The sequence below is a fragment of the Octopus bimaculoides genome, chromosome 20 (genome assembly GCF_001194135.2).
Source record: "Octopus bimaculoides isolate UCB-OBI-ISO-001 chromosome 20, ASM119413v2, whole genome shotgun sequence".
NCBI lineage: Eukaryota > Metazoa > Mollusca > Cephalopoda > Octopoda > Octopodidae > Octopus > Octopus bimaculoides.
In genome coordinates, this window is record NC_069000.1 from 18,726,712 (window position 1) to 18,734,456 (window position 7,745).

A 7,745-nucleotide genomic window follows, 5' to 3' on the forward strand; every position below is an offset into this window, starting at 1 on the left:
AATATATATATATATACAATGGGCTTCTTTCAGTTTCTGTCTACCAAATCCACTCACAAGGCTTTGGTCGGCCCGAGGCTATAGTAGAAGACACTTGCCCAAGGTGCCATGCAGTGGGATTGAACCCGGAACCATGTGGTTCCGGGTTAGGGTTACTTACCACACAGCCACTCACATTTTTTAAAAATTAATCATCCATTATCTCATAGTTTTGAGATTTTGATGATGTGATTGTTTATTATTAGAATGACGTTGTAGTGTGTGATGCCAGATCTGGCTGGCTTGAGCATAAAACGAGAAAATTTGGGCTGGATATGGCTAGTTTAAATACTAAAGGGTTAAAATGATTTGAATTAAAACTTTCTGTCAAAATTTCTTGTTAATCTATGTTCCAAATAGCAGCTTAAAAATAACAATGTTATTTTACTAAATACTTCATTACTTTAAAAATTAATTGAAACAGTTTAGAGCATTTCAACAGAAATATCCTTTCTACTATAGACACAAGGCCTGGAATTTGGGGGAGGGTACGAGTCAATTACATCAACCCCAGTGCTTGACTGGTACTTATTTTATTGACCCTTAAAGACTGAAAGGTCAAATCAACCAGGGGCGGAATTGCATTTCAACAGAAATATGGTAACAAAAGGGTTAATAAGGTCTAAACCAGTTACAGCAGCAGCAGTAGCAGCAGCAGTAGCAGCAGCAGTAGCAGCAGCAGCGGTAGTAGCAGCAGCAGTAGCAGTAGTGGCAGTAAGTAGTAGTAGTAGTAGTAGTAGTAAAAGGGATCAGTTCACCCTGTCATTTGATAATTAAACAACATGTTATTAGTTGACAGACTAAATTGGGTAACAAAAAAGAAGCATTCAGATCTCTCTCTTGATAATTTCGTTACTTTGTCTGGTTTTGATTACTTCCTCTCCCTCCCCTCCCTTCTCTCTCTCCTTCCCTCTCTCACCCACATGCATATTCTCTCTGTCTGCTGTTACTCTCTTCCACCCTTGTCAATCATCATCCAAGTCCTGTTAACTATATTGGAGTGGCACATCCCCATCATCATCATCATCATCATCATCATCATCATCATCATCATTTTCACCACCACTGACATTATTACATGTACAACAGCTACAATCATTTCCAAATAGCTAATTAACTCATTGTGAGGTGGCAGTAATTAATTTACTTCCTTTTAGAGCAGTGGAATGGTATAATAGTTAGAAATGGTTGATTGCTTGTTATCCCACTATCATCACCACATCATTACCACCACCACTACCATCCTTAAGAACAGCACCACTACTACCACCACAATAAACACTATCACTGATGTCATCAACACCACCACAGTGAGGGAACATCTATGTGACCTGCTAGAAATAGTAACCCTATATCACTGAAGCCACATCTTCTATGGGAAAGGAAAGGACACTCTGGATAATGTAGTGGTTCATATCCTGTAAAAGATGGAATGGGCATGGTTGGCTGGGATGCTTTTGATCATAGATCAATCAATGCTGACCTGAGGTGAAGCAACAACAACAAAAACAACTTCTCCACCATCGCTGCCAACAACAGCAGCAGCAACAACAACAAGAAGACTATCATTACAACTACCATTATCATCACCCCACCACCATCCGAAACCAATAAGGGAGGGGGCTGTACATGATCACAGGATACAAAAGAAATAGCAGCCCAATCTCACTCAAATCACATCCAACCATCTTAATGCAGTTCTTCCCTGATTTCCTATCATGCTATTTGTTATGACTTATAAATACTGTAAATATACTTGCACAGCTTATATACAATAATATCACGACTTTTTCAACAATTTCTAATAAATAAGCCAGTACTGTATTGTAATTTTTGTTACATAGATCATTTGATGTCCATCAATGTTCATGTGACTAAATTGTATTTAGAGGGCTGCAGGTCAATGCTGCTAAATTCAGCCTGCATGCAAGTTAGTTGACCGTGGTGATGTTTTCATTGTAGTTGTTGTGTGTACATTGTGCATATAGAGTACATGCATTGCATACAGATGAGATTATGCATGCACTGGATTGTTATCTCGAGCTTCAACTGTTACAAATGTCATGGCTTCTTAAAATGATTTACTGTAAGCGTCAAATTATTCAGGGCCATAAAATTTCGCAATTTGTGCATGCTTTGTCTTTCTTTTTTACTGATCTTTGCACCACACCCATCCTACCATTTTGTGGGGATAACAAACTATTTTTTTTTATTTGCTTTAATTAAAAAAACTAATAAAAAGTAAAGTGGTTTGATCAATCTTATTAATCACTTAATGATATTTTACTTTTCTTCTTCCTCCTTTTTCACGTATATCATTATCTCATGTAATATTTTTCTGCTCTTTATACATTGTACAGAATGTCAGGACCACCAGCTAAGAAATGATGTTGTTCAACTGAAGAGGTTATTAGAGAATTTCAAAAGTACTGGACTGAAGAGGTTGGTATGATTAAGAAAGACAATAAAGCATTATGTATTTTCTGTTCCGAAACTGTTCCGTTTGTAGAACTTCTTCTGTAAATAGGCATTCTGAAAGTGTTCATAAGAACTTAAGCAATAAAACTGAAGGGGAACAAAAAAAAACAAAAACACTGATACTTTTATAAGCTTTATTTCAGGCAAGCCCAGTTCCAGCTTAGTTGCTGCTAGTTTTGAGGTTTCAAAAGTTATTGCCCAACATGGAAAGCCACTCAGTGATGGGGAGTATATTAAAGAAGCTTGGCTAAAGTGAGCACCTTTCCTTTTTGTTGATTTTTCAGAAAAGGAAAAGAGTATTCAGCGCATTAAAGATTTTTCTGTGAGTAGGAAAACAGTTAAGGATAGAATACTTAAATTGGAGCAGGATACTTCTGAACAATTGATAGTGGATTCTTTGCTACTTAAGAGTTTTGACCTGTCATTAGAAAGAATAAGTTTGTACCACCCTCTTTTGGACCAAATAAACCTTTTGGAATGGCATACAGTGCTCTCAAGTTGTGAGAGTTAGCAACCTGTTCCAATTCTTGGGCTTTTTTTGTCCACCAAGAATTTTTATACAGTTTTTCTGAGTAGTTTTGTTAGAGAAGATATATAGAGATCTGAGTGATGGCGAGTTCTTATTTGAGATCATGCCTTGTGTCTTTTGTGCACAGTTTCTCAGAGAGATGATTGTAACAACGGTGAAAAAAAATCAATGTTAATTTATTGATGCATTTGGGCAAGTCTATGTCTGTATTATCAGACAATTGCAAAAAAAAGTTTTTTAAAAATTCAAACTCTGCAAAAATCCAGCTTTGAGTTCTGAGATTCTTAACCACTGTTGGGATTTTACTTTGTCTATTTTTTTCTGTTTAGTTTAACACAATATTTGTGATGAAGGGGCTTTTCTTGCCATTGTTTTATCATGATACGTTGTTGTTCCAGTTTTAGTTTGGATTTCAGTTGCTTTACAGCTTTTGTTGTTTCTTCTTTTTCTTCATAGTTGTCAGGTGCTATGATTTCTTACTTGTATTTTTCAGCTTCCTTATAAGACAGAAAACAGTTTTTTTTTTTTATTTTGGTCATGTTTTGTGGCTATTTGTACCAGTTTTCCCTGCTTCTTTATTATTACTTTATTATTGTTGTTATTATTATTATTATTATTATTATTATTATTATTATTATTATTATTATTATTATTATTATTATTATTATTATCATTATTATTATTATTGAGTGAGAGGGCAGTACATGCCATCAAAGTGACACTGGGGTACAAATATATGAAGCCCAATATACCCATCATGACTACCTGTCTGATAAATGTACACCAGACACATGCATCGCAACCATATGTGTGTGACATGGTGATCTCATATCAAGATAAACAGCATATGACCTTGCAGTGTAGGTAAAAATGCACCGGAGTCTTTAGTCATCTGTCAAGTCACAACAAGGACCTCAGACAGATAATACTTTCCTTAAGATGTCTGCTGTATCCAATAAGGCTGCTTTTTGCAAGACGCCAATTTTGCATGGGATTTCAAGTTGCCTTAAGAAGTCTTGAAGTTTCAGTGGGATTGAGCCCAATGCTCCGATAACCACTGGTATCACTTTCACATTACCCTCTCACATTTCATACAGTCTTGCCACTTCCACTTTCAATTCAGAATACTTGGTGATTTTTTCCAACCTCTTTACTTACAACATTCATATCATTTGGTATGGCTACATCAATGATCTGACAGTATTTGTCTCTCTTATTCAATATGACAATATCCAACCGACGGTGTTCAATTACACGATCTGTCTGAAAATCACAGTCCCAGAGTATTGTTATTTTTCCATCCTCCCACATAACTTTACTTGGTACATGCTCATACCAGTTCTCTGTTAGTTCATATTGGTATTTACAGCATAAGAGCCAATGAAGATACACACAATTTATCATGGTGGCACTTGTATTCTTCTTGTGCAAGGCTCTCACATCCACTTACAAAATGTGGGTCACATTTTCCACACTCTTTCCACAGAGTCTGTATTTCTGGGTGTCAGATGTTCTATAGATGTTATACTTGAATGACTTGGTAGTGAGAGCCTGGTCTTGTGCAGAAATGATCAGGTTTTCAGTGGTATGCTTTAAATCACCTTGCTCAGGCTATGCCCACAAAGCTGTATTATCCTTAATGTCCTGTGTATTCCTTTCAAGCTGTCCATGCATTCTCATTTCAAGAAGGACTTCTTTTCTCTTCTCCTCAGCTCTTTGGTAAAACTCTTCCTTGCCCATCATTTCATCTGCATTTACACCCATATCTTTCGTGGTATATTGCACCAGGTCTTCATCACCATTTATCAAATACTCAGCAAGCATTCTTCTTTCACTCCTTGTACAATGGTCAATACTAATTAGTCCTTTTCTTTTCATATACAGTCTGTTCACATTTTGTTAGGAAATTATAAATTATAATGTTAAGTTAAACAGGTAAACAGTTTTTCATGCTGCACTGTAAGGTAAGGTTGAAATCCATTGTCAAAATGGGGGAAGCTAGATGTTATTAACCAAAACTGTGAAACTATAACAAATTGGCTAGACCTTGGCAAACCTTTATAAGCAGAGATAATTGTACCCCCAGTTTTTTGTGACAGTTTTTTCTGTGAGACAAAATTGTTTAATTGGATTCTGGAAGCTATGATTGTCTGTTTAGTTTATGCACATTGTACTTGGTGTTAGGCATTAATGGATTTATTTTATGCTCCAGGAATTCGCCAGAACTTTTGTCAGATTTTAAATAATTTCTGTGTCACATCTGGTTGAGTACAAAAAAAATCTCTTAAGTTATGTTATGTTATGATATTTATGTGAATTTTAAACCTTGTATTTGTGGCAGGTGTGTGGTAATTTTGCTAGCTATTTTCTGTTAAGATAAATGTTAAAATTTATATAAATAAGCTAAAGAGTGTATGAATTAATTTTTCATGTAGCCAAAGTTTTGTATTAGACAACTCTCTGTAAATTTTGTCTAATGATTAATCAGCATGCTTCTATGAAGCAGTTTTGTGTGAAAAGCAACCTAGATTTTTTGTTTAATTATTTAATTTTTTAATTATAATTATTGATGTAGTCTGGCAGCCGTTTTGTGTCATAAACTTTTAGTTTAAATGATTGCTTTGACAGATTTATTTATGATTAGATCCAAGGTTTGACAGCCAAGGTTCAAAATCCACTGTGAGGCCAGGTTTTGTGTGAGGCCAATTTTGGTGAAACCAAAAACCGGGATTCAGAGTCCGAATTTCTGAACAGTGTATATGTGTTACCTTTGTAAATATTTTGACTGCATGTCTGATATAGCATTTGCTTTTTGTTCGTGTATATATTTGTTTTTGTATGTAGGCTGTTTTTTTCATGCTGACGATTGTTAATAATATTTTACAAAAATTTCATGGTGTGTTGTTGTTTTGGGTTCACCCTATCCTTGTTGATTCTGTAAATTCAAGTTATGGCCACCAAGTTGTAACAATTTGCTTTAAGGTGTAGCATCCCATGCAGCGTCATCAACTTTCTTGTCCTTCTATCCAGTGTTGATATTTACTATTATTATCATCATCATCATCATCATCATCATCATCATCATCATCATTATTATTATTATTATTATTATTATATGTTTGACTTTTGTTTTGTATTTGTACAAGTTGACTCCAAGCCTCACTCAAAGACCTGAAAAGACAAGTTAGAACCTCATGTTGGTGTCATGCCTAGGGTGTCATATATTTGATTTTGCACATAGTATTGTTCTAGAGAATGTTTAAGAAACCATAAGAAAATTATGAGTTTGTTTTAAAATTTGAGATTATATAAACAGTATTTTATGTAGGATATGGGCAGTTCCCATGAGCGCTATCTTTCTGACATTTTGAGTTTACCTGGTATCTGAGCTAGGTAGGAATCAGCTCCTTTTGCTATCATTTCTAGGGCACCTATGACAATAGGTATTGTTTTAGTCTTCAGATTCCACATTTTGCTAATTTCTATTTCAAGATCTTTATATTTGCTCAGTTTTTGGTAGGTCTTGACAGATACATTTATATCGATTGGGACAGTCATATCAATGAGGAGGCATGATTTTTGTCTGAAGTCTTTCAATATAATGTCTGGCCTATTCACATCTATCCTTCTGTCAGTTTGAATGGTGAAGTTCCAGAGGAGTGAGGTGTGATAATTTTCAAGTATTATTATTATTATTATTTTATGTTTGACTTTTGTTTTGCATTTGTACAAATTGGATCCAAGTCTCACCCAGAGACCTCAAGAGACAACAAGTTAGAATATTATTATTATTATTTTTATTATTATTATTATTATTATTATTAGTAGTAGTAGTAGTAGTAGTAGTGCTGAGACCCCCTTCGGTCATGACTGACCATGGGATTGCACCTAGAAAGTTACCCTCCGAGGCACAAGTCTGGGCAAAGTTGTTTATGGAAGACCAGCAGTCGCCCATGCATACCAGCCTCCTCTCTCCACGCTACCAATGTTATCCAAGGCAAAAGCGAAGGCTGATACAGCTTGGTATCTGTGACGTTACAACTCATTTCTGCAGCTGAGTGAACCGGAGCAACGTGAAATAAAGTCTCTTGCTCAAGAACACAACACGCAGCCCAGTCCAGTCCAGGATTCGAACTCACAACCTCACGATTGTAAGGTCGACGTTCTAACCACTGAGCTATGCGCCTTCACAGTAGTAGTAGTATCATCATCATCATCATCATCCTTTCAAATGCAGACAAGTAGCAACTCGGTGTGAAGAGATCTCTGATCTCTGAGGCACACACTCTGTCAAGTAACATTGCTAATTTTGAAAACACTTTATTGTTTAGTTTATAATGATGTTGTTATTAATATCGGCAAAAAGAGCCAATTCGGTGCCCAACCTAATCTGCTGCTCAATTTAACACCACAATCCTGACCCTCACTTATTTTCAGTAGAATCAACTCTGTGACAAATTTGCATAATGATCCTCAGACCTGAGACTTTCTCTCAAATCTGATGATTTTTTTTATTACTCCTTCCTACTGCATCAGCTCATGAGTCATGGTTGGAAAAAACCATATCTCTTTTGGAAGTTCTGCAAAGGTCACAGGCAATTCCCTTCCTCCTCTAATTAAGCAACAGCATCACCACCACCATCATCATCATTGTCATCTCCACCACCACCACCACCACCACCACCAACCACCAACCACC

At 36.0% G+C, this 7,745-nt stretch overlaps 1 long non-coding RNA gene across 1 annotated transcript in view; it reads left to right on the forward strand.

The window, feature by feature from the left end:
* The window catches only part of LOC128250335 (uncharacterized), a 44,084-nt gene that overhangs the window by 24,356 nt on the left and 11,983 nt on the right, over positions 1-7,745 (forward strand). The window contains exon 2 of the long non-coding RNA XR_008266362.1: positions 2,400-2,481. This is a non-coding gene — a long non-coding RNA (uncharacterized LOC128250335). The remainder of the gene's footprint in view (positions 1-2,399; positions 2,482-7,745) is intronic.